The 26,585-nt window shown below is 44.5% G+C and overlaps 1 long non-coding RNA gene across 1 annotated transcript in view; it reads left to right on the forward strand.

Moving 5' to 3' along the window:
• Positions 1-15,650, forward strand: part of LOC142072780 (uncharacterized) — an 86,389-nt gene extending 70,739 nt beyond the window's left edge. Inside the window, exons 3-4 of the long non-coding RNA XR_012669353.1 lie at positions 12,073-12,148; positions 14,939-15,650. This is a non-coding gene — a long non-coding RNA (uncharacterized LOC142072780). The remainder of the gene's footprint in view (positions 1-12,072; positions 12,149-14,938) is intronic.
• The last annotated feature ends 10,935 nt before the right edge of the window (positions 15,651-26,585 follow it).

Genomic DNA, 26,585 nt, shown 5'->3' on the forward strand with positions numbered 1-26,585 from the left:
GGCGTTCTGTTATTTTCTTTGTTAGGCCTGTCCTGTAGTAGGTAACTTCTGGGAACTCTTCTGGCTCTATCAATCTGTTTCTTTACTTCTGCAGGTGGGTATTGTAGTTGTAAGAAAGCTTGACAGAGATCTTGTAGGTGTTTGTCTCTGTCTGAGGGGTTGGAGCAAATGCGGTTGTATCGCAGAGCTTGGCTGTAGACGATGGATCGTGTGGTGTGGTCAGGGTGAAAGCTGGAGGCATGCAGGTAGGAATAGCGGTCAGTAGGTTTCCGGTATAGGGTGGTGTTTATGTGGCCATTGTTTATTAGCACTGTAGTGTCCAGGAAGTGGATCTCTTGTGTGGACTGGACCAGGCTGAGGTTGGTGGTGGGATGGAAATTGTTGAAATCGTGGTGGAATTCCTCAAGAGCTTCTTTTCCATGGGTCCAGATGATGAAGATGTCATCAATATAGCGCAAGTAGAGTAGGGGCTTTAGGGGACGAGAGCTGAGGAAGCGTTGTTCTAAATCAGCCATAAAAATGTTGGCATACTGTGGGGCCATGCGGGTACCCATAGCAGTGCCGCTGATCTGAAGGTATACATTGTCCCCAAATGTGAAATAGTTATGGGTAAGGACAAAGTCACAAAGTTCAGCCACCAGGTTAGCCGTGACATTATCGGGGATAGTGTTCTTGACGGCTTGTAGTCCATCTTTGTGTGGAATGTTGGTGTAGAGGGCTTCTACATCCATAGTAGCCAGGATGGTGTTATCAGGAAGATCACCGATGGATTGAAGTTTCCTCAGGAAGTCAGTGGTGTCTCGAAGGTAGCTGGGAGTGCTGGTAGCGTAGGGCCTGAGGAGGGAGTCTACATAGCCAGACAATCCTGCTGTCAGGGTGCCAATGCCTGAGATGATGGGGCGCCCAGGATTTCCAGGTTTATGGATCTTGGGTAGTAGATAGAATATCCCAGGTCGGGGTTCCAGGGGTGTGTCTGTGCGGATTTGATCTTGTGCTTTTTCAGGAAGTTTCTTGAGCAAATGCTGTAGTTGGGGTGGAGGGTGAGAAAACCTGGATTTGTGCTGGAAATGGCCCACCTGTTGATCACTTTAGATAAGCTATTACCAGCAGGACAGTGGGGTGGGAGGAGGTATTGTTTCATATTCTCTGTATGTATATAAAGTCTGCTGCAGTTTCCACGGTAAACATCTGATGAAGTGAGCTGTAGCTCACGAAAGCTCATGCTCAAATAAATTGGTTAGTCTCTAAGGTGCCACAAGTACTCCTTTCCTTTTCTTTTAGTGTCTGTTTAGTTAGTCCATGGAAATTTGTATAGAAACTAAACACAATGTTCATTTCAACACAATACTTTGAAATGAAAATTTTAATGTAGGTTTGGAATATTGAGATGAAACAATGTTTTGGTTTGGTTTTTGAAAACCAAAAATAATTCAATTTTCAATTTGTGGAATTTTTGTCCCTCTCCTCTGTATTTTTTGTTCTGCCTCTTTAGTCCCAAGAGGGCTGCAGTGTATGCCATGTGAATGTCAAAATAAAGGACTATCTTTGCCTTAAATTCTGTTATAATACTTGATGATCAGCACAAAGTGCACTGCAAAATAGACAGAGTAATTGGTCTGAACTCTTTTTCTGTAGTGGGCTTAACAGTGCTTAAGGTCTGATTGAAAAAAGTGTGGTCCTCTAATCTGTTTAGCTCTGAATGTCTTCTTTCTGTGTACTGAAATGTCTGTGTAGCTTCCTTTGGACAAAAAGAAAAGGAGTACTTGTGGCACCTTAGAGACTAACCAATTTATTTGAGCATAAGCTTTCGTGAGCTACAGCTCACTTCATCGGATGCATACTGTGGAAAGTACAGAAGACATTTTTATACACACAAACCATGAAAAAATGGGTGATTATCACTACAAAAGGTTTTCTCTCCCTCCACCCCACTCTCCTGCTGGTAAGAGCTTATGTAAAGTGATCACTCTCCTTACAATGTGTATGATAATCAAGGTGGGCCATTTCCAGCACAAATCCAGGTTTTCCTTCCCCCCCCCCCCCCAAAAAAAAAACAACCACTCTCCTGTTGGTAATAGCTTATCTAAAGTGATCACTCTCCTTACAATGTGTATGATAACCAAGGTGGGCCATTTCCAGCACAAATCCAGGTTTTGTCCCCACCCCACCCCCCCAATACACACACAAACCCACTCTCCTATTGGTAATAGCTTATCTAAAGTGATGACTCTCCTTACAATGTGTTTGATAATCAAAGTGGGCCATTTCCAGCACAAATCCAGGGTTTAACAAGAACGTCTGGGGGCGGGGGGGAAGGTAGGAAAAAACAAGGGGAAATAGGTTACCTTGCATAATGACTTAGCCATTCCCAGTCTCGGGAGTGGCTAAGTCATTATGCAAGGTAACCTATTTCCCCTTGTTTTTTCCTACCCCCACCCCCTCAGACGTTCTTGTTAAACCCTGGATTTGTGCTGGAAATGGCCCACCTTGATTATCATACACATTGTAAGGAGAGTCATCACTTTAGATAAGCTATTACCAACAGGAGAGTGGGTTTGTGTGTGTGTTGGGGGGAGGGGGGAGAAAACCTGGATTTGTGCTGGAAATGGCCCACCTTGGTTATCATACACATTGTAAGGAGAGTGATCACTTTAGATAAGCTATTACCAACAGGAGAGAGGTTTTTTTGGGGGGGGGGGAAGAAAACCTGGATTTGTGCTGGAAATGGCCCACCTTGATTATCATACACATTGTAAGGAGAGTGATCACTTTACATAAGCTCTTACCAGCAGGAGAGTGGGGTGGGGGGAGAGAAAACCTTTTGTAGTGATAATCACCCATTTTTTCATGGTTTGTGTGTATAAAAACATCTTCTGTACTTTCCACAGTATGCATCCGATGAAGTGAGCTGTAGCTCACGAAAGCTTATGCTCAAATAAATTGGTTAGTCTCTAAGGTGCCACAAGTACTCCTTTTCTTTTTGCAAATACAGACTAACACGGCTGTTACTCTGAAACCTTCCTTTGGACAGCTTACCTCCTATTCCAGTATGTGTTTGAAAGCGAAAATGGGAGCTAAAATAATCAGGGCAATGTCTGCTATGCAAGGTGCATAGTTTTTGTAACCCCACAGTACCACCATCTTGAGCAGTGCACCAGGACGGATAGAGAGCATCAAGCAGCATAGGAAGGGATGGGGCAAAGCAGGAGGGGTGTGTGAGAGAGGCATGGTCCTCTAGGAGGGAGCATCAAGCAGCATTGGAATGGCTAGGGAGGAATATTTTGTCCTGATTATAATGGGATTTGATATTTCAGGGGAATTAACTGTTTTGAGTTTGACGTTTGTATGGATGCTGTTTTGAGCATGCTGCAGTGTGTGTGTTTGGGGGGAGGGAAGGAGGCAATAAAAGCTAAGCAGGTGGAGAGAGGCTCACTGCTCATATCCACCCAACGTGGCACCCAAACAGTATCCAGAACAAAGTTGTTGATAGTTGTATTTTAATACTTACTAGTCGAGGTCCCCTCTGCAGCACTATCATATTGGCTGTCTGCCTGAGTTTCAGAGGCCCATCTTGGCTGCTATCTTTGCTTGGGTTACTGGCTCAGGACTGTGCTTGGTGAAGAGATCTTGGTTGTTTGGAAGGATCTCCTCCTGGGGCTGGGGTCTGTGGTCACTTGGATGCCTGCCAGTGCTGTGGTCAAACTATGCCCTCTATACTGGGGTTTGGTGGTGGCCTACTTGGCAAAACTCTGGTCCAGCTCCTCATAGTAAGGGCAGATAATAGGAACATTACTGGAGGTCTTGTTTCTGCCCTCAGTTTTCTTGTAATGCTGCCAGAGCCCCTTTGCTTTGGTGTTGTACTGGAGTACTGAGAGTATCCCTTTACCTGCATTTGCTCTGCTAGCTGATCATAGAGCTTCACAATAGAACCGGTCAGGTTCCTCTCCCCAGAGGATAAGGAAATCCAGGACCTCTGGATGGAACATGGGGCCTGGCTGCTACAATGGACTCTGTGTGGGTGAGCTCGCCACTTCTGGAAACCTAAAGTGGTGCACCTGACTGGGTTCCAGCATTTAAACAAGGAGATGACATCTGCTCAAAGTGACCCTGGAGCAGTAGAGGGCACACAGGTAAGAAAACAGGCTGGTCCAGGTGCAGCAATACAAAGAATAGTATTGGACAGACTGCTTGAAGCTGTATGGTGAAGCTGAAATTGGGATATGCACATATAAACCTCATATGAATATCACTCATTCTGTAATAGAATTGTTGCTTCCAAAGTGGATTAATTAGAGCAGGATAAGATGCCAGATAAAATAAAATCTTGTCTATGGACACAAGACAATTTGTGCTGGAAAAAAACAAACAAACAAAACAAAAAACCCTATTCCTAACTCAACAGTAAGCTAAGATTAACTAACAGGAATCTTATAGAAATAATGTTTATGATGATTCTTAGCACTTACAAAATGTTATAATTGTTGCGTTTAGACGAGTTCCTTTATTTGCATTTTAATGTTGTGCATTAAATGTCTGCATTTTAATGTCTCTCTCTCTCTCTGGTTATTTGGGAGATTGATACATATATTGTATGTCCCCCATTACCATAGTATCTAATCTTTTGAGAATTCTTTACGGGGATTTCCCCTGCTTTGGGAAATGTTTTGTCTTCCCTTTTGCTATCATCCTTTCCCCTAGCTATACACAAGTGTATGCCATTTGTTTCTTCTAGTTACTATATTGTTGGAAGAAAAGAGGTTTTTTTTTAAAAACTGAATATGGGAAAAAGTTGAAAAGGTGGAAGAATCACCTGCCTCCATGGAGCTGAGTATTAAGGCAATTCAAGAGCTATTTCTCTATCCAACACAGTGTAAAAGACTTGAGTGCGGCATAGATCATCTGACACCCCTAATATCACAAACGGGGGTAAATGGTGGTCAGACTGGAGTTGTGTCTTATAATTCAGCCAATACTTACCAATATGAAATCCCAATCACACAGTAAGACACACCAGCGAGAGCTGCTTGTTCGTGACAGGGCTCAGATTCTGTTCCAGAATAATTCTGAAGCAAACGCAAAAGCATGTTTTTTAAAAATTTTGGAAATGCAGCAGAGTTAGTGTGAAAATTTAGGACACTTTGTTCTTATGTTCACTTCTCAGCGTTAATAGATGGTGCTAAAGAGGGAAATTTGCTTGTGGTTAGTGAAAATGTAACCTTTAATAATGGTTTAAGTGTTGGGGATGAGAGATGCTGTGGTGTTCAAGGACAGGAAGATTCTGGACATTGTGAACAGAGATTGCAAAAAGAAACTCATTAGAAGATGGGAACTGGAACATTTGTACGCTCGTTTGTCATTAGGAAGTTAAAAGATTATTCTTGTCAGAGACTAGGTGCTGATTTATGTACAAACTGCCACCAAAATAATGATATCAGTTTAAATTCACACCTTTTTTCGTTTTGGTAGAAAGTATGGACACACTTATTTGAGATTACAAGTATCCTGTTTTGATTTAAATTAGGAAAAAAACATTTAAAATAAATCAGTTTAAGGCACAGTATTAAAAACAACAAATAAGAGTGCCCAAATATTGCACCAGCATAACTGAAAGTGTGAATTAAAACTAATGTTGTTATTCTGGTGACAGCTTGTACTCAAGACTTTAGAATCTGTCTAGAATCTCACACTTAAATTGTTAGTGTGTTCAGTGGGGGAGTTTGATATCTGCCTATCCAAGGTTAGTCTCTTAGCAGTCCCTCAGTGTTAATGGGAGAGAGGAACTCCAGTTCCCATCTCAGGCTCTGAAGCAGTCCAACTTCACTTCCCAAACTCTCCTGCCTTTCCTAGACTACCTCTATCCCTGACCACCTGCAGCCTTTGTCCTGTGAGAATGGGACCTGAGTAGAGCAAGTCTCTTCTTCCTGCTCTCTCTCTTCAGTCCGAGAGATCAACATTGACAGCTGCTCAGTTGTACAGCACTCCCCCTGTTTGGGTCATAACCCTTTCCCATACAGGTTTAAGGCAGAGAAATCTTTCTTTAGCCTAGATTTATAACATTTAGATGGCCCCCAAATATTTTTTGTTGACAGTAGATGCCTGTCATGTTTTACCAGAGACTTGAGTGGTTTCTCCGCTTTTCAATAGCATTCAGCAATTGCTAGTGCAAAAAGCAGGTACAGAAAAGCTGACATTTCCTCTAAGTGTGGTCTTCTTCAACAAATGGGTGGGAGGGGGGAAGAATGTTATTCACCAGTGTGACAAGGTCTGGCCAGATGGCTATAGGAGAGTAATCCTATTGGGATCCGGGAAGTGCTAAACGATCCCCCCCCAGCCTAAGAGGGGGATCCACAGGACCTGGACACCAAATAAATGCGGTGGACAACTAATGAAATAACAGGAACAGGAGCGTGGTCAAAAGGTCAAACGAAGGGAACCGGACGGGGACACGGAGCAGAGAACCCTGGACAGTGCCCACTGCTCCTCAAAGGCGTCAAGGGAGTCAGTGGATGCCGTCCAGAGGAAAGCCGGATACATGAACGGATGGAGGATCAGAAATAGGCCCCACAGTCACAGGAGACTCCATCGGCCAACCTCCTCACTCTGGTTTTATCGATGGCCATTTTAGCTAGGGCCAGGAGGAGGCTGACCAGGAGATCCCGTGACTTTGTGGGGCCGTGGATAAGGAGTGTATAAATAAGAAGGTGAGGGGAAAAGTGCAACCAAAAGCGTAATAAAGTATTGGTGAGGAACTGGAATAGGGGCTGCAGCCTGGCACACTCCAAATATATGTTTGCCAGGGTTTCCCTCACGCCGCAAAAGGGGCAGATGTCTAGGATAGGGGTGAACCGCTCCAAGTACACGCCCGTGCTCACGGCTACATGAAGGAGCTGACAACTGATATCCCCAGCAGGCCTCAGGACCAAGGTGGAATATAGGCTGGCCCACCAGGGCTCCTCACCCTCCAAAGGTGGCAGGAGGTCCTGCCATTTTGTATAGGGGCCGGACACAAGGGTGAGGGCGTGAAGGGTATGGAGCATGAGCATGTATAGATGTTTCCTTGGCGCGGTCTGGAAGCAGACTGGCTGCAGCTCGTGCAGCCGGCTCACGGTGAAGAGGTGGGGGGGGTCGGTTGGGTCCACGCGGCACGGGCCAAATGAAAAGGTCTGGCGGGCCTGGGATGGAGGGTGGGCAGGGCACACCCTCGTGCAGGACCCGGTCGAGGTAAACCCGAGCAGCAGGCGGCAAAGCAGCCATCACTTCCTGAACTATACGCCGGGGAGTACGAGGTCTGGAGAGCCCCATGCACTGAGCGAGCATCAGGGGATCCAGCCAGTCTCCCCGGTCGTAGTCCAGGAGGTCTCCGACTCTTGTGACTTCCACCAGGACCAACCTCTGGTGCATCGAGGGGGACTCCGCCACCTGCACGCGAAGCTGGGGCTTGTGTAGCAGGGGTTCCGTGAAGAGATCTGCCCCCTTGGTGGCTGCCACTGACCTGGTCATTGAAAGCAGTTTCGAGGTCCGGAGGAGGTCCTGGTAGAAGACCGGCAGCCCGGAGAGGTCTCGCGGAAGACCTCTCGGATGGAGATAAAGGAGCTGCCGGTCGTATCTGAGCCCTCAGAAGCGGCGCACGAAGGCATGCACCAGTATGCTCCACGCTGGACTACCTGCATCATAAAGGAGCCTCTGCAGGGCCTGGAGGCGGAAGACATGGACCTGAGTGTGCAGACACTTCAGGCCCTACCCTCATTCCTCCAGGGGTAGATGGAGAACCCCTGCAGGGACCCAGTGCAGTCCTGACCAAAAGAACTCCAGAATCGATGTCCAGAGGTTGGCCAGGAACCAGGGTGTTGAGCCGGTACCAGAGCATGGACAGGACTAGTTGATTAAGCACCAGTGCTCTCTCTCGAAGGGAGAGGCACTGGAGTAGTCCTGTCCATTTCCGGAGCCGCTCTATCACCCTGCCCTCTAAATCATGCCAGTTCTCTGGCGGAGAGGGATGCGTGGCAGAAAGGTAAACGCCGAGATAGAGCAGCGGACCCATGCTCCACTGGATGGCCTGAAGCGCGGGTGGGAGGGAACTCGCCTGCCAGCCATCCCCGACCACCAGGCCAGAGCTCTTGACCCAGTTGACATGGGCGGAGGAGGCTGCCGAATAGATGGCCTGGCAAGCCTCCACCCGCACCAAGTTGCCCGGGTCCTGGACCACGAGGAGCACGTCATCACTGTATGCCGACAGGACCAGCCTCAGCTCCGGCTCCCGCAGCACCAACCCTGTCAACTCCTGCGGAGAAGACAGAGGAAGGGCTCCATCGCCAGAGCGTACAGCTGGCCTGAGAGGGGGCACCCCTGCCGTACTCCTCACCCGAAACTGACTGGTTCAGTCAGGGTCCAGTTGAGCTGACCAGACACTCTGCGGAGGCATACAGCACCTGGAGAAAACCCACAAACTGGGGTCCAAAGCCAAATGCTCGCAGAGTGCTCAGGAGATACCCCTGGTCCACCCTGTCAAACACCTTCTCCTGATCCAAGGACAGGAGGGCGAACGACAGACCATCCCTACACCCAAGTTCCAAAAGGTCCCGGACCAGATATAGGTTGTCAAAGATGCTGCGGCCTGGGACAGTGTGGGTGTGGTCTGGGTGGACCATGTCTGCCAGTACGGACCCTAGCCGCAGCGAGATGGCTTTTGCTACGACTTTGTAGTCCGTGCTGAGGAGTGAGACGGGATGCCAATTTCGTAAATCGCAGAGGTCCCCCTTCTTCGGCAATAAGGCGAGCACGGCTTACCTGCATGAAAGAGGGAGGACCCCGCTCTGCAAAGGCTCGGCCCAGATGGTGACTAGGTCTGGGCCAAGGACGTCCCAGAACACACGGTAGAACTCCACGGTCAGCCCGTCCATGCCCGGGGATTTATTGATGGGCATGCCCCATTGCCCGGCAGAAGCAGCACCGAGCTTCCTGCGTAGAGTAGTGCACCCGGTAATGGGCCTTCTGGTAGGGGACCAAGAATGACCCCTTGAGCGCCTCTCCACCAAGCGCCACCGGCGGCAGTTGAAGCTGCACCTGCCGGCGGAACGAGAGGACGTGATGGAGGGTGGGGTCTTTGCAGCCCAACGGGAGATGGGTTTCCCCAGTGTGGAGAGAGTGGGTAATAGGGCGACGTTGGGAAGAAAGGGAGGGACAGAGGTTAGGACCAGATGGACACCCAGGTCCTCTAGCGGCTGTAGGGGGATGAACATGCCCCCCACCGCCAGGCCCTTCTCCACCGCCTCCGATGCTAAAAAGAAGACGACCTTTCCGTACATTTTGGAGGCCGCCACAATGGCCGTGGGCCCCACCACCCTCGCCAACGCCTGCAGGTAGGTCTCCATGTGGGGCGAGGCGGGCACCAGGAGGCAACGGACGCCATGCTTCCTGGTCAAGATCGGGAAGGGGCCCCGGCTGCTATAGATGGTAGCAGAGGCGGTGGGTAGGAGAGATGACGTAGCGGCAGGCGGGGGGGCTGCTGCCACCTGGGCGTATGCCCTGGGGGCTGGGGGAGGGACACCCACAGAGCTGGTGGAGGGAAACACGGGGAGGGATGCCGTGGGAGGTGGTGGGGCCACAGCAGTGGGGGCAGCCACTGCCATGGAGGCTTGGTCTTTTTTGCAGGGCCCTTACCCTTCTTTTTACCCTGGCCCTTCCTGCCGGCTGGGGGGGCTTCCCCAGGGTCGAGCATGGCATAGAACCTAGGAGTCCTGGTCCCCTGTCCTTCCTGTAATCAACTGAAGCACATTTCTCCCCCACAGAAGAATGTACTTCAATGGATGAATGTCTTACAGTACCGGGTAACTGTAGCCACTCTTTGTATTTCCACCTTACTGCTCCTTAAGTGATTGGTATACACAAGGCATTTTACCTCCATAATATTATACACATCAAACCATTATTTTAAAATATATGAACCCATAAGCTTTGGAAAGAGGAGTCTTTTGAATGGAAATAGCTATTGTCAGACTCACAAGAGTGTGTTGTGATGGTGGTGCTGGGGATATGTAGCTCAGTGTTCCTCCAAAAAGAGCTTGATCTGTGGAAGGTGATTAAGAGATCAAACTAGGATTCACCTGGTTTAGAATTGTCCTGTTATGCTACAATTAATAACCCATTAATCAGAAAATAGCTTTATTCTTCTCACTTTATTCTATTCTTATCTTTTTCATTGTTCTACTTGATTCTCCTCCTTTGTTAGTTGCCACCCCCCGCCTTTCATTTTTTCTTCCTTTTTTCCCCAAGCGGTATCTCTCAGGGCTTGTCTACACATGTTGAACATTTCGTTCCTGGCAAGCTGGGGTATAAACTGCGCGACCCTGTTCTGCAGTAAGGGCACGTCTTCACTACCAACGTTAAAGTGCTGCGGCGGCTGCGCTTTAACGTGGCTTGTGTAGTCACGGCAGCACTCGAAAAAAACCATGCACTAAAAGTTCTCAAGTGTGCTTTGATCTGCTCCATTTTCAAAGGGGGTAGATCAGGGTAGGCAACCTATGGCACACGTGCCGAAGGCAGCACGCGAGCTGATTTTCAGGGGCACTCACACTGCCCGGGTCCTGGCCACCGGCCCGGGGGGCTCTGCCTTTTAATTTAATTTTAAATGAAGCTTCTTAAAACCTTATTTACTTTACATACAACAACAGTTTTGTTATATAATATAGACTTATAGAGAGAGACCTTCTAAAAACATTAAAATGTATTACTGGCACGCAAAACCTTAAATTAGAGTGAATAAATGACTCGGCACACCACTTCCGAAAGGTTGCCGACCCCTGGGGTAGATCAAAGCGCGCGTAGAGAAATTTTAGTGTGTGGCAGCAGATTCCACACTTAGGATTTGTCTACACTGGTACTTTACAGCACTGCAACTTTCTTGCTCAGGGGTGTGAAAAAACAGGCCCCGGAGTGCAGCACGTTTCAGCGCTGTAAAGCGCCAGTGTAGACAGTGCCCCAGCCTTACGCCCCTTGTGGAGGTGGGTTTATTAGAGCGCTGGGAGAGCTCTCTCCCAGCACTCTGCTGCGACTACACAAGCCGCATTAAAGCGCTGCCATGGCAGCACTTTAGCATTGCCAGCGTAGACTAGCCCTTAGTGTACAGCAGGCGAGTGTGGTTTACACCCCCGCTTGCTGCGAACTACATGGTCATGTAGATAAGCCCTTTTTCTTCCTTTCCTGTCTCTCGCTCAAACTTTCCTTCATTTTGTGCTCTCCCTGTCCCTATGGAAGAATAACTGACTTAGCTTTATAAGAAGAGGGATTTGTATATTGCATATTACACACAAAAAAAGCTATTTTTCTTATTTTCCTGTGGAAAGAGGTGGATCTGATCATCAGAAGAATAATCTGTGGAAAGCAAACAACTATTACATGGAATGATTCAGATTTTTTGCCCACCTTTAATTTTGTGTTCAAGAATTCTTTAGCACCACAAATTATATGCTACCACATGATTTACTAGCTGAATCATAATCATCTTTGATGGAATACATTTACTTCCATTATGACAGACTGACAAGGTGCACCAGTAGAAGGGTGTTCTGATATAGAAGGAACTAAAATGGCTGTGTCCAAGGCCTACAAGGAAACTTTGTGGGCCACAGAGTCATTAAAAAGACATAGGGGACTCTTGCCCCGTTTATGTGTTTCTCTTGTTCTGTGCATTTTTTCTGGTATTCACCCTCACTCAGTCCTCTTTACCATGATCTTTGATTAAAAATGTACAAGAGTCCTATAAATATATTCAGAAGCTAACACCTTCCCTTTGGTCCTGTCTTTTTCCCTCAGAGAAACTGTGGAAGTCCATTTTGGCCTTGCCTCTCCCCCTTGGATCCACGGGGAATGCATGCTATAGAATCTCTTGGCCACGCACCTGAATGCTCTGCCACCGGCTGTTAAACTAGGTGGAAATAGTGTATTCTGAACAGTGGAAAAATACAGAATATTTCACAATGAAACACTTTGGCCCAATGTATAATAACACAATGCTTACATTTCTAGTAGGTCTCATTACAAGGGTTGGTTAACACTTTGTTTTCTTCCCCCAAGGAGCAGACGGTACTGAAGTTGAAAATGTTCAGTCGTTATGAAAGGATAACACATGTACATGCACATTTTCCTCAAAGTAGGTAACATCATTAATTCAAATAATTTTTATTCAACTAAGTAAACAGGAGCAGACAGAATAATCTTTTACCGCTCCAGTAGAAAGAGGTTGAATGTTCCAACAATCCCAGTGAGGAGAATTCCTGGGACATGAGAGGAGTCCAGAATACCCAACAGCAAACATGGGCCAGCAGCTCATTCTTAGTGAATCCCTATTGCATGTGTTCTCAGCCTGGGGGAAGGGATTATGAAAATGGCCAGGACCCTTCCTTTCTTTATGGCTAGATGGGGAAAGGGTCTCAAAATGTTTTTCTGTTGTGGCATGGGATCAAGGTACAGAAAAGTGGAGAACTACAGATCTATCCCATAATTAGCATATAAATTCTATACTGATCTTCTCCTGCTCCTTACAGTAAAATTGCACAGTATCGACCAAATTAGATTTTAAACTCTGTGGGGCAGGGCAGTGTCTACTTGTGTGTTTGTCCAGGACAATAGGGCCCTGTGATGGGATGTACAAACTCCACACTAGATAGAGAAGGGTTAATCAGCTGCGGTCAGCTCACTCAGCCCTGCCCCACTTCACCTGCAAGAGCTGTCAGATTTGGAGGGGAGAAGTTAAAAAGAGAGAGCCAGCTCTCTTGAGAGAAGACCGGGGAGGGACAACAGATTTCTTGGGCTAGCTCCCTGAAGGAAGGCTGGGCTGAGGCTAGGAGTTGGAGCCAACCAAAGACTGCTACATGCCAGTGCCTTCTTGAGGGCAGGTAGGCCTGTTGTAGGATCATTGTGTTTCGTTTTTGACCTGGGGTATTGTGTTTTCTGTTCTGCCTGGGACCCGCATATGGTCTGAATGGAACTACTGCAGTCAGTGGGCCTCCCCTGAAGGGAAGGACCACTCCCAAATAAACTTCTGTTGGTTTGCTCCCTACCAGAGTCCGTGCAGTGATTTGTCACAAGCCTTAAGCCAGCTCAGTCACTCACAGGCCCTGACATAGGTCCAGGACTGGAACAGCAAGAGAGAAACATTCATTGAAAATGTAGGTTTCAGTAAATCACTCTCCCCAAGTAGAGAATTATTGCAAGGGGTCTGGGTCTAATCCAGACTGCTGCCAGTTTAGCAACAGTCCCTAGCTGCATCCTGTCCCAGGTAGTTTTAGAAGCAATAAACCAAGAAAAACCAACATCTATATCTCTCCAGGATTGTCTTTGGTGGGTCCTTCTCAATACCCATTATTTAAGATCCTGAGTCTATAAAGGAAAGGAGTACTTGTGGCACCTTAGAGACTAACCAATTTATTTGAGCATGAGCTTTCGTGAGCTACAGCTCACTTCATCAGATGCATACCGTGGAAACTGCAGCAGACTTTATATATACACAGAGAATATGAAACAATACCTCCTCCCACCTAAATCTGGATTTATGCAGGAAATAGCCCGACTTGATTATGTAAAGAGTTGTCACTTTGGATGGGCTAGCACCAGCAGGAGAGTGAATTTGTGTTGGGGGGTGGAGGGTGAGAAAACCTGGATTTGTGCTGGAAATGGCCCACCTGTTGATCACTTTAGATAAGCTATTACCAGCAGGACAGTGGGGTGGGAGGAGGTATTGTTTCATATTCTCTGTGTATATATAAAGTCTGGTGCAGTTTCCACGGTATGCATCTGATGAAGTGAGCTGTAGCTCACGAAAGCTCATGCTCAAATAAATTGGTTAGTCTCTAAGGTGCCACAAGTACTCCTTTTCTTTTTGCGAATACAGACTAACACAGCTGTTCCTCTGAAACCAGTCTATAAAGGCTTATCTGTAAGTAATTAGCACCCAGCAGGTAATGCCTTCCTCTTTGAACCCTGGCAGAGAATTAACTCCAGCACAGTGGGACTTCCTCATAGGAGCACCACTAAGATGGAACCATTTGGGCTTTGGAATCTCCTCCAAGGATCAGATGGGATCATTGGGATGTTATTGTGATGCAAATAATAAATGGGACAGTAATGGTCCCAAACTACTCTGAAACCTGTCATTGTTGCCTTGGATGATTGTTGTAAGAGTATTTTTTTTCAGGTGTAGGCTAGAGATTGACTTCAATGGGATTTGCACATAAGGATCAAGTGCAGAATATGCAGCAGATTCCTAGCATGGATAAAATCTCTATGGATCTGAAGTCAGAATGTTCCTTTAGCTATGAGAAATCAGTAACAGAATTGCATATATGACCTAAATTAACACATGATCAGCAATCTGTCCAAAACTTTCTGTGACAATCTGAATTACAGTCTGCAAAGAATCCTAATGAGAGAGAGAAAAATGATAAGCAATTGCATTGTGTCATACTTCTATTTTTAGATCTGGAACTCTGTGAAGGAGTTCAGGCTGGTTTGGAGGGGGCAGTTAAAAAGAGAGAGAGAGCTCTCTTGAGAGAAGACTGGAAGGGACAACTGATTTCTTGGGCTAGCACCCTGAAGGAAGGCTGGGCTATCTGAGAAATCTTTAACTAAGTTTTAACGAAGTCCATTTTAAAACTTAGAACTTGTCTACATGAGAAAGTTACACTAATTTAACTTGAGGTGTGATTTTTAAACTGTAGTGGTGAAAAACTGTGTGGACACAAACATTTCCATTTAAGAGTGACTTATGTGGATGTAGCTCTTTTTTGTTTGTTTGTTTTTTATTTTTAACCTTTTGTTAGATTTGAAACCTAAAAAAATAAACAAAAATATATATAATAATAAAAACAGAATATTTGAAAATTACACTCTGGTTAAATAAAACAGAACTGCATTCCTAAATGTGTTTTCTGTTGCATTTAAGGTCATCCCATTTCCCGATGCACTGAACAATGGTTACGTGGTTTTCTGCTTCTTTTATTCTCTGTAATTTGAAGTTTAACTGCTGCCAGATTGGATGAACGTGCCACTGAATCTTTTGTTATTTTTATCAAACAAACCAAGAGTTCTCTGAAGCAGGTAAAGATCAGAAACAGCAGGTGGGGTAATTCTGCTTTTTGTCTAGAGAAAAAAAGACAGATAATGGCCAAGATTTCAAAAGTGACTCATGATTTTGCGTGCCTCCGTTTCAGAGTTTTCAACTAGACACCTTAACAATGCTTGATTTGTGAAAGAGTGGGTGTTCAGCATATGCAGCAAAGCACTATGGGATATTTTTCAGAACAGAAACTGGGAAGAAAGAGGACTGGCCAAAGTGGTTAGATAAACATGGATGGGGCTCCTGTCATCTTTCAAAAAAGCATGCTGAACTGGCTACAGCCAAAGATACTGGCAGGGCAAAACAATTTAACTGATCAAGTTACAAACTGAGTTTTAGCCATGTGCTGTGCAGACACAAGCCATATTTAGAGCCAGCTGTCACACAAGTGCTTACAAACACAGTTATAAAAGTTGTAGTGTAGAAAGGCCATAAGTCATTCTTATGAAGCATTTCTTTTATAGTAATCATTTTTGAACAAATGCAGTGTTTTGGGGAATCTTGTGGAAAAATGCCATTGCATTTTGTTGTCGATAATGAGAGGAGTAAATGGTTATTACTAGCCAGGGAATGCATTTGTGCTTCCTCAGTTGTTACATTTTAGTTATGTGCAGTGTATTATAAATAAATCTCCTTTTAATATTACTTACTTGCCTGGTACGTTACTCACTTCACAGATTCCTGTGCTTATCAGTCTTCAAATGCTCTCCAGTTTAGCCCTCCAGTCAATGCCAAACTATCTCACAGGAGTCAATGCTACTCACAACAAATGTTAATTTTCCTCTTGTCTCCACCCACAGTGAAAGGAAGAACAGCTGGTGGACTAAGCCAAAGTTGCCTTGTTGCTCCCCATGACCCCACCTATACACACATAGCTAAAGTAAAAAAGGAACTAAACAAGGAGCTTGTCTAAATGCAGCTTTTTTCTAGAGAATGATAAAGTAGTAAAAACCCCTAGTGTGGACCAAGTTATGTCTGTGTATAAAGGTGCTTATAATGCCTTCGGGGAATAAGCTATACAAATATAAGCATCTTTATACCTGTATAACTGCATCCAGACTAGGGTGTGGCAATGATATCATTAAAATGATACGACTAAGTGTGTGAAGACCAAGCCCAAGGAATGAATGGGATGTCACCCTGTCCCACTTTATTAAACTGAGCTTGTTCCTTGACGAACAATTTGAACAGGGAACAGTCTTAAATGTATTCCCCTACCAGGTGTACAGTAGTATGGTTTTGGTCAGTTTCTTCCTCTGGACAGAGGTCCTGCAGTGAAGACACAGTGCAGACTCAGAGTTGGTGACATGACAATCCACGTGGCATCAGTGCCATACAAGGGTACACAGACATGCACTAGCTATGTTTGAGCTACCATGCTAACAATAACAATGGGCTGCCACACTACTATTTTTAATGTGTTTGCTCCAGCAGACCTAGCACATCTCTCTGCCTGGGCTTGGAGGCATGGTCCCAACTGCAGTGAAGACATACCCTTGGCCATTGCTTCAAGATGAGGCAAGCAGAAGGTGTCTGAGAAAGAGCAAGTTTGTTATGCAAACATTATCATGTCCAACTAATCTAATTGCCTTCTATGATGAGATAACTGTCTCTATGGATGAGGGGAAAGCAGTGGACGTGTTATTCCTTGACTTTAGCAAAACTTTTGAAACAGTCTCCCACAGTATTCTTGCCCGCAAGTTAAAGAAGTATGGGCTGGAGGAATGGACTATAAGGTGGATAGAAAGCTGACTAGATCGTAGGGCTCAATGGGTAGTGATCAATGGCTCCATGTCTAGTTGGCAGCCGGTATCAAGCGGAGTGCCCCAAGGGTCGGTCCTGGGGCTGGTTTTGTTCAATATCTTCATTAATGATCTGGAGGATGGCGTGGACTGCACCCTCAGCAAGTTTGCAGATGACACTAAACTGGGAGGAGTGGTAGATATGCTGGAGGGTAGGGATAGGATACAGAGGGCCCTAGACAAATTAGAGGATTGAGCCAAAAGAAATCTGATGAAATTCAACAAAGACAAGTGCAGAGTCCGGCACTTAGGACGGAAGAATCCCATGCACCGCTACAGACTAGGGACCGAATGGCTAGGCAGGAGTTCTGCAGAAAAGGACCTAGGGGTTACAGTGGACGAGAAGCTGGATATGAGTCAACAGTGTGCTCTTGTTGCCAAGAAGGCTAACAGCATTTTGGGCTGTATAAGTAGGTGCACTGCCAGCAGTTCGAGGGACGTGATTGTTCCCCCCTATTTAACATTGGTGAGGCCTCATCTTGAGTACTGTGTCCAGTTTTGGGCCCCACACTACAAGAAGGATGTGGAAAAATTGGAAAGTGTTCAGCGGAGGGCAACAAAAATGATTAGGGGACTGGAACACATGACTTATAAGGAGAGGCTGAGGGAACTGGGATTGTTTAGTCTACGGAAGAGAAGAATGAGGGGGGATTTGATAGCTGCTTTCAACTACCTGAAAGGGGTTCCAAAGAGGATGGATCTAGACTATTCTCCGTGGTAGCAGATGACAGAACAAGGAGTAATTGTCTCAAGATGCAGTGGGGGATGTTTAGGTTGGCTATTAGGAAAAACTTTTTCACTTGGAGGGTGGTGAAGCACTGGAATGCGTTACCTAGGGAGGTGGTGGAATCTCCTTCCTTTGAGGTTTTTAAGGTCAGGCTTGACAAAGCCCTGGCTGGAATGATTTAGTTGGGGATTGGTCCTGCTTTGTGCAGGGGGTTGGACTAGAATACCTCCTGAGGTCCCTTCCAACCCTGATATTCTATGATTATAAGCCAGATTTTGCAACAATTTCTGAAGCAACTAGTCATTGAAGTCAATGAGGCTACTGACATGAGTAAGTGGTACTCACCATTAGATAGGAATGCAAAACTGCATGTTATAGTAATGTAATGGAGTTTCCCAAAAATGCCAGGGATAACGTTGCTGATCTTCCCCCCCAAAAAAAACATTTGCCAGGACATAAATGTTCATCTTCCTCTTTAAGGAGATTCTGTGTAATAGGACAACAGCCAGCACTGTTGCATTATGGGATTATCAACATTCCATTGTAACTCCATCTGTGAGAAGGCTTGCTCTTGGCTTGCAGTTCCTCTTTAATAACCCAAGTGGCAACAACTAATGGAACTCCGGGAGGAGATAATGCCTTTAAAGCAGCTCCTTCGGGGATGCGAGAGAGGGACCAAAATATTCTGCACTGATAGAATACAAAAGTTTGATGATTCTACTTGCTATTATGTGAAACAAAATAGAAATGGTCTGGAAGTTTATTTTATATACATGTAATATATATAAAATATTATTTTATTTTATATTTGTTATTATATATATATATATATAATATTACAGTAACAGCTTAGAGCAGGGTCCTGTTGTGCCACACTGTACAAGCCAAAAAAGAAACCGTCCATGCCCAAAAGAATTTGCAATCTACATAGACAAGACAGACAAAAGACGGGAGAAAGATAGGATTAATATTGCTAGGTTAGAGATTGGGAACTGAGGCACAAAGACAATAAATTACTTGTCCAAGGTCACAGAAAAGTCTGAGGTAGTGCTGGGAGTTGAACCCCAGGCTCATGAATCCTAGTTCAGGATTGTAACAACAAGGCTATATTTTCCAAAGCACCTTGGACTCTCCTGTTCTTCATTTGTACTGAAGAGGCAAGGTCTCTAGAAAGGGAGACAGAAAGACAAATCTATCAGCAGCTGAGAAGATCCATGCTCTTCAGAAGCAGAGTAGCTAGACTGTTTGACATTAGTAATTAACTCAGCAGCATGAAATAATTATGCAAAACAGGCCAGACGCTGTTTATGACATATGGAAATCCTTTACTATCTACGTTCATGGAGATCTGAATGACAATAGTCCTTATGCATAATCATAGGAAGTATTTAATATGATCTAATGTAGTGGCTCTCAACCAGGGGTACGCAGAGGTCTTCATGAACCAGAGGGTACATCAACTTATCTAGATATTTGCCTAGTTTTACAACAGGCTCCATAAAAAGCTCTAGCAAAGGCAGTACAAACTAATATGTCATACAGACAATTACTTGTTTATACTGCTCTATATACTATACACTGAAATGTAAGTACAATATTTTTATTCCAATTGATTTATTTCAAAATTGTAGCATAAAAATGAGAAAGTAAGCAATTTTTCAGTAATAGTGAGTTGTGATACTACTGTATTTTTATGTCTCATTTTGTAAGCAAGTAGCTTTTAAATGAGGTGAAACTTGGACGTACACAAGACAAATCAGTCCTGAAATGAGCCCATTTTTTCATGCTTTGTGTGTATAAAAACATCTTCTATACTTTCCACAGTATGCATCCGATGAAGTGAGCTGTAGCTCATGAAAGCTTATGCTCAAATAAATTGGTTAGTCTAAGGTGCCACAAGTACTCCTTTTCTTTTTGCAAATACAGACTAACACGGCTGTTACTCTGAGTCCTGAAAGGGGTACAGTAGTCTGGAAAGGTTAAGAGACACTGATCCAGTCAACCTGAGCAGAATCTGGCAGACACACTGAAAAGGAAGGAAAGATGATGTTTCCTTTCATTTCCTTCTTTGTCTTGTGGCGGGTGGGGGTGCAGATTCAGATAGGAATCTGCTTTCAGTAGAATACATTGGTTAACAGTTCAGACTATTTACATGCAGCATGAAGTAACTTGAAGAATGTGGGTGGGGGGAGCATAGTTATATATACATACTGGGCCAGAAGGTAGCCCAATTTACATCAGTGTAACTCTGTTGACATCAATGGGGTAACTCTTGCTTCACACTACAGTAAGTGTAGGGAAAATGAAGGCATTGTGTATATGAATGTGTGATATGCATATGAGGCCTTACTTAGATTGGTATCAGAGTAGCAGCTGTGTTAGTCTGTATCCGCAAAAAGAAAAGGAGTACTTGTGGCACCTTAGAGACTAACAAATTTATCTGAGCATAATGACCTGTAGCTCACGAAAGCTTATGCTCAAATAAATTTGTTAGTCTCTAAGCTGCCACAAGTACTCCTTTTCTTTTTAGATTGGTATAAATTAGTGATAACTTTTTTAACCAGTGAGTTAAACTAGTATAAAACTGGCAGGAAATCAGAGTCTGATCCATGATGTATAATGTGGTTTCTGTTATTTAACAGTAACAAACGAATTTTTAAAAAGGAAAGCTCAGAGCTGTGTGAAAAGTGTCATATGGAAGCAGCCTAGGGTTGTTGTAATGGTTAATCCTGAAGGACTACTCATATGTCCTGATGTCATTACAATTTTGTTGCAGTGGAGGTGTAAATATTATCACCTCATAACACTGATGTTGAGCAGTTCCCCAAAATTTGTTCGGGGTCTTTTCATGGGTTAGCATCCAGAGTTTTCATAATGTAATCTGGGTTCCAACAGCAACTGTGACAAATATACCACCTCAGGTCTCAGATCCTTGCAAACACATCTGCATCTTGTAGCCACTTAACTTTTACCATCTTGAGTAGTCCCATTGATATGTAGTGCTTGTAGGATCAAGGCCTTAGTTTTTCCTTACAGGCCTTGTAATTGCCCCTTGTTAGAAAGGATGTCCTTCAGTTTAGATGCAAATTCACTTCCGTCCCCGAGGGAGTTGCTGTTCTTTCACAGTCCACTTTATTTACATCAGAAATGCTAAATCATGAACCCAAGGTTAGAGGAAATGTTTATGCTAAGCAAACAAGTCCCCAGTCATTTTAAGCTTGTTGAGCTAATATTGTTTCTCTGGATCTTTGCCTGCATGTAGTCCTTGCCACTTCCCTTATCTTCTTTAGATCTTTCCTTCACATTCTTAATTCCTCGTGTTAAGACCTGTGGTCATTAATGATGGACTTTCTTGTACCTAGCCTTTTCATTTAGGAATGCAACAGTGCAGTCAGGCAACTGTGTCAATATTCATCCCAACACTCTATTAAGAAAGAGAGCCTGTGGCACATACAGTGTTCTTCCTTGAACATAACCAACTGAGAATACATATTTGTAACTTACCCAAATAGCCCCCTTGCTCCGCATAAAGGAAGTCTGCTTAAAAAAAAACACACCATGTTTTGAAGAAGAATTTTTATCAAAATGTAGGCAGACACTTCCAGTCCTTGATGGAAATGAACAACACTTCAAGTTGCCTTGCACTGTGAGTAACCATATTTCAAAAGAAGTCACTGGTGGGGCTGCTGGAGTGGTGGGGGTATAGTTGGGGGTGTTGGAGGGGGCATTGGGGGTGGGTGCTGGAGGAGTGTGTGTGTACAGAGAGAGGTATCTGGGAAGTGTCAGAGGGGATACTTGTAGGTGCAGAAGGGCTGTGTGCATATGGGTAGGGGACCTGGAGTGTGCTGGAGGGAGTACCTGTAGCAGAGGTACTGCCTGTCATGGTGGAAATGCAGCTGATATAAGCCCAGGACCCGGTTCCAGTCTTCAGTCAGTGACTCCCTGCAGGATCTCCCTCCAGGGCTGGGAACTGGGCTACAGGGGAATAAACCAATCAGCTGTGTATGCAGGGGAGGGACCAATTGGGAAGTGGACCAATCAGGGCTGTTTCTGAGCTGCAGCATGTCTGCTACACAAAAACCTAGGACATTTCCTGTTATTTTTAAAATCCACCCCGGACAGAGAGAGGATGCTCAAAAAAGAGGCTTTATCCAGGAAAACCTGGACATATGGTAACCCAGCTCATAGGGTCCTCCTGTGGAATCCTAGCCTAAGCCTCCCAAGGTGATGCAGTGGCCCAACCTTGCAGCCCCACAAAGTTTCAGCCCCACAGCATCTAACAGCGCGGCCCTGACCCTTGACTTGTGGCCTCAGGAAGCTACTGCAATATAAATAAATAATAACAATGGTGAGACCTATTTGACTGTTGAATAGACTTCCAAGGGAAGTGTTGGATGTACCATTGCCTAAACTAAATGCACTCCTTAGAAAAAATATTGTTGCCCTTTCTTCTAACACAAGTGTCGCATACTGACACCAGAATGCCCCTCTGTCATGTGGTAGCCGATGTCCAGGTCAGGTTCCCACAGGAGAAATCAGTGACATAGTCTGTATTTACTTTTTATTGCTGTACCAGAATACCAGAAGATAAAATTAATTCATGGCTTAAATACACCCTATTAATGTATTTACCTGCTGATGTGTTGAAAGCTATCAGGTAAATACTGAATGTACTAGCGGTTTATATAAATGCAAACATTTGCCACAATAGAAGTAGAAGCTGTGATGCTCTGGCTTGTCAAGGCCAATTTAAAGAATTATTCTTAGGAACACTACCTAATACAGGGAGCCAGTGAGGTCTATTGAACTGGAGTGATTCCCACTGGCATTTGGTGCTATTATGGTTTATCATGTCAGAACTACTTGGACACTTTTCAGGTTATAGACTACAGAACAGAGAAGGCTGGGAATACACATGAGCAGTAAAATTAGACATCCAGCGCTTCCATTGCAAAACGCATTACGATCCATGTTTATAATTAAATCATTATTGACACAGTTCAGTGCAAAAGAATCAACCGGGCTTCCTTTTGAAACAACACTGTGTTAGCCCCACTACCTCGCAAAAGAGGGCTTCTGAGGGGTGGAAGCTGCAAAAAAGATTTTTGATTAATCTTGCCCTGTGTTGTTATAAAATGTATAACCGTCAGCCTAAAAAGCAATCTGCTGCCTGTTGAAAGGAATCCTCAGCAAAGCTTCACCTTAGAAAACTCAAACTTGGTCTATGCTGGACTTATTTTTATTATTGTATCAGGTAGGCCAGCTTTCAACAGGTTTACATAGTATGGTAGTAGGAATGCAGGGCCTTGTCTACACTCTGGTTCTAGAGGTTTGTGGAAAGTGGAAGTTTCCATTTTGTGGAGGATTTCAAGATTTAGACATTTGGCTTCATTCTGAATTGGAGCAAAACCTGAAAATTTTGAAACTCTCTGAGAAATATTTTTTTTAATTTGTTTTGGGCTGTTTGAAACGTGTTTCAACTTCAACTATTTTTTATTTTGTATTATATTGTGCAATATACTAAAACACAATTATTTAAAATTTCAAAATGGAAATGTTTTGTTCTGACAGTGAGGCTCTGCTTTGCAAAGACAATGATGTGCCAGCACTTTGCTGACAACAGCAAATGCTTGGTGGACCCTGGGGTTACTGCACTCAAGGAGTCTGTCTAGGCTTCTGTCACTTATAGATTGGGAAATAGCTCTCCCCAGCTGTGTACAAATCTATCATAGTTTCACCCAGAAGGAAATCTTTACAGAAAAATTCTAATTTCCAACCCTTTGCCAATTGGAGAAGCCTGCTCTCTCTCTGACTGCCTATCCTGTTCGCTGTTTGCACTCAGTAAGTGATGGAAGAGTTCCCCTGACATCAGTGCATATTATTACCAGACTTTTGTGTACAGGGTGACCGTAACTCCTAGGTTGCAAGACTGTAAAGAATAAGTTTAAGAAAGAGACAAGACAAAGCTTGTTTTGAAGGACGGCACCAAAATATTTTATCCATGGCACAGAATCAGAGATTTGTATCACAAGCTATGATCCTTTGCATGATCGAATGGTCCTTTTTATCTGTGTTTGTTTGCTCCTTATGGGATACAGACTGTTGGACATTAGACCTCAAATAAAGGATGTTCCTTAAAACAGGATAGGTGGTCAGCCATCATATGCTACCTCTGTGTCTTCCGCCTCTACCTACTTTCCTGTTTTCTTTTGGTAACACCTCCATTCCTGTCACTTGCCGTGAGCTGACTGAACAACATGTTACAAATTAATTGGATTGCACTGTTTCCAGTGTGTGATGGGCAAGCCCTACATTGGTGTGAACCAACAATGTCAGTACAACAGTCCCCAGTTAAGCTCTATTTGCATTCCTTGTGAAGTGCTGATGTTGCCTCAGTGGGATTCAATTTCCATTCTATTATTTTAACACTTTCTGAAACCTGTAGTTGACATTAACTGACAGGGTGAACTGAGAATCTTGGGATTTCCTATTATGGCCAATGAAATGAAATACTAATTCATGCACGGGCAGACTCTTGGCACTAAATTGCATTGGGTCACCACAATTGACTTTACTGCTAATTCTAGTTCTTATTGATTATTTAAAATTTGTCTTGTAGAACAAGATGTCAAAGCCATGTGGATTTTCCAACATACAGGTGCACACTGGAACCAGCAGGGAAGCTTTGTTTCTGAAAAAAGAATGCACAGAAATTGGCTACGTGTGAGAATGTTCCTGTTAAGCTTCCAGTACGACTGGGAGAAGGATTTCATATCAGCAAGTACTTCACTAATCCCCCAGTTAATGCTAAATTCATTCTACTGTATCTCAGTAGGTCGCCTTTATTATGTTAAGTAGGTCTCTAGTTACCTATTGTACTTTTCTGGCCTCAGGATAAACCTCATTTGGACAAAAAAGAACAAAGACTTAAAATGGAACTGAATGAACTACCTATGCAACCTAGTTCAGGCAAAGCAGGAGTCAAAGTGCAAGTGGTCATCTTCCTATCTGCACCAGTAACACTAAAGGCTTCCTCACCAGCTGCTAAACTAAATATGCATCCATCTGTTGAAGGGTAGTATTTAAAACAACAAGCTGTTGTTGTCAGAAGAGTAACAATATAAATATGGTACCTTCTTGCTAAACAGATCTGTTCCCTAGGAGTATGGCTGCTTTCTTTGGTGATTAAAAGGAGATCTGATTACGTTTTATTCTTATTGGTACTGCAGAGCCAACACAGCTATGAGAGGCTGAGCTAGAGTCTACTATGACTCCTGCATTTACAAACAGAACTACAAAATGTTTATCACTGAGGACAATGACACATGAACCAGAAAGGAGAAAAACAGCTTGACTTTCAGATCCCAGACAGAGTTTGCAAGGCTGACACTTAGAAAGCTTTTTAATTGTAAACTGAGTAAATTTGGTCTGAAATCAATAAAACATGGTAAGTATGGAACCTCCCATTAAGATTTACACAAAGTCATTTTTCAGGGTAGAACTATACTTCAAACCAACCATAAACAATATTAGAAATACTTAAACACTGAGAGTGTGCTCGGTGCCATATAGAATATAAAGAACAACACAGTTGATGACCCATAGAGTTTACTAAGTAGACAAACAATATATATCAGGGCACAAGATGTACTAATAACCAGAAGGTGAGTTTAACATCGGGCAGAGTGTGGTAAGTGCAGCCACTGGACCCACAGGATGTGGGGTTTGGCACTGAAGTTTTTGCTTTATTATGCCCCATGCAGGTTCCGCCTCAGACACCCTAGAACCTGCATGGGCAAATCAAAAGCATTTTCTAACAGACGCTTTTCCCCGTGGCAGGTTGGGTCCAGCAAGGGGAAGCACGGGGCGGCTGCAGCCAGCCCGGGGCTCCTCCAGCTGAGGGGGGCGGGGGCGCTCCAGGCTGTGGCTGGCCCAAAGCTTCTCCAGGCAGGTGGGAGGGCGGGGGAGGGGGGAACTTGGGTCTTCAGCCAGCCCAGGGGTCCTCCAGCTGACGGGGAGTGGGTGCAGGGCTTCGCCTAGCCTGGGGCTCCTCCAGCCAGGGAGGAGGGGGCCTTCAGGTGTTAGACCAGACATTTCTCTCTTTGAGAGGTTTGTCCCTCATCCGGTACTGGGACAAAACCAGACATTGTTTTGTCTGGTATTGGCCAGCAGATGCCACTCTGCCCCCAATGGCTCTTAAAAATGGCACTCCCTGTGTGGTGTGATTTCGCATCCACGGTCATGTTGATGGGGGTGGGCCCACACTGTCCCTGAAAGTACCAGAATGTTTGGTATTCCGGGAACATGAGAGTGGCCACCTTGACTGCGGGGGCCTCAGGCACTGGTGAACTTCAGTCCCTCCTACTCACTCCCTGTAGAATAGAATAGTCTAGTCTCTTGAGGGCTGTATTTCTTAGGTCTAATTTCAGTTCTTGAGTTTAGTGTGCTGGTGCTTGGTGGTGTTGGTGGCCTATGATAAACAGAGGCTCAAACTAGATGATCTGGTGTTTCCTTTTGGCCTTAAACTTTGACAAAGGCTATTATATCTTTGGCTGTTTATACTGATGCTGGGGTTGAATGCAATCTACATGTAAGGGGAGATGTTATATTGCTACTCTCTTTGTGCAATTAGAGGGAGCTAGAACTTATTGGGTAACTTTTCCATACCAGGAAAAGTAAAGGATCCCACATGAATACGGCATGGAACATACTTGAGTATATTTAACTAGGCATGATCCTTGAATAATTGGTCTTCGTATACTTTGAGTGAGCCATGCGTGCTCGTGAGACTTTTGGTTATATGAAGTAATGATCTGTGAGCACAGCAGTTAACAATGGGAACAATTTAAGCTGTTTCAGCTTAACATCTCCCAGAAGCAGTCATGCCGTTCTCTGCCTCTAGGTGGGGCCATCTGCCACATTTTTACATGACACTACAGCGGCT

This window comes from Caretta caretta, chromosome 7 (assembly GCF_965140235.1).
Source record: "Caretta caretta isolate rCarCar2 chromosome 7, rCarCar1.hap1, whole genome shotgun sequence".
Taxonomy (NCBI): Eukaryota; Metazoa; Chordata; order Testudines; family Cheloniidae; genus Caretta; species Caretta caretta.